At 35.2% G+C, this 1,229-nt stretch overlaps 1 protein-coding gene across 1 annotated transcript in view; it reads left to right on the forward strand.

Annotated features, from left to right (window-relative positions):
• LOC102193830 (voltage-gated potassium channel subunit beta-2-like) overlaps positions 1–1,229 on the forward strand; it is a 247,326-nt gene that overhangs the window by 114,482 nt on the left and 131,615 nt on the right. The window lies entirely within an intron of this gene.

Here is a 1,229-nt window from a genome sequence, read left to right on the forward strand (position 1 = left end):
GCTGTAAAAAGAAGTTTTCTTCCCACGCACGATGGACGCTAATGTTTTTGTCACTTTTTATGGAATCAAACTCAAAGTAAGGTCAGTACTTCCATGCTTTAAACGCTGCACGCTCATACTCTCTCCCACAATCGATATGTGATCCATTGTTGATCTGCACACAGGTGTTGTCACTGACGGCGCACTCGCTTACGTCACTGTCGTGAGACATTCTCGCAAAAAATCACGGTTTTAGTAACGCAGTAACGCAGCGTACCTACGGGAAAGTAATGGTAATCTAATTACCATTTTTGCAATAGTAATCCCTTACTTTACTCCTTACTTGAAAAAAGTAATCAGATTACAGTAACGCGTTACAAGTAACGTGTTACTGCCCATCTCTGCTGGGGACATAGTTTTGTTTTCTTCTTTATCACCAATTACGTTTTTAGTGTGTTTTCCAAAGAAAAGCAATTCATAATTACGTGAGAATTAAATGCTTGAAAATGAGGGAAAATTATTTTCTAAGCATGGAAAATAAAAATATTGGTTTGTTGAATGTCTCCAGCACCAGACCTGGGTTTAATTGCATTTTAGAAAATAGCGGAAACTATTTTTAAACATATGTTTTACATTTTTAAATAAATGATTTAGTTAGCATTTTAGCTGTGATTGTGTTAGATTATCCAGTTGTACATAACAGTGGGAATAGGTTTGTCTACAATTTTTGTACATAGACCCATAAATGCTTGTGAAATTGTTGTATTTAATCCACTGAAATCGAGCAGACAGTCTACACTTGATTTGTATCTTTACTGATTAATTTAAAATCTCTTGTCAAAACATGCCTTGACCTAAATATTAGAATAGTTTCTTAGCAGGATAGACTTAAAATGACGTCTGATGATTTGAAAAGATACGTAATGTCTGAAAGCTAGTATCAACTAGTCAGACGTTTCTGTCTGATGTCAGACTAGCAAAAATATATCTATACAATTAATACACCCATTGCATAAGCTTGTTCCACATTGTTGGCAATAACTTGTTCCTTGTAGGAATATATACATATATACAGTGGGGCAAAAAAGTATTTAGTCAGCCACCGATTGTATAAGTTTCCCCACCTAAAATGAGGACAGAGGTCAGTAATTTGCACAAGAGGTACACTTCAACTGTGAGAGACAGAATGTGAAAAAAAAATCCATGAATCCACATGGTAGGATTTGTAAAGAATTTATTCGTAAATCAGG

This window comes from Pundamilia nyererei, unplaced genomic scaffold (genome assembly GCF_000239375.1).
Source record: "Pundamilia nyererei isolate P.nyererei 1_Seehausen unplaced genomic scaffold, PunNye1.0 scaffold00396, whole genome shotgun sequence".
Classification (NCBI taxonomy): Eukaryota; Metazoa; Chordata; class Actinopteri; order Cichliformes; family Cichlidae; genus Pundamilia; species Pundamilia nyererei.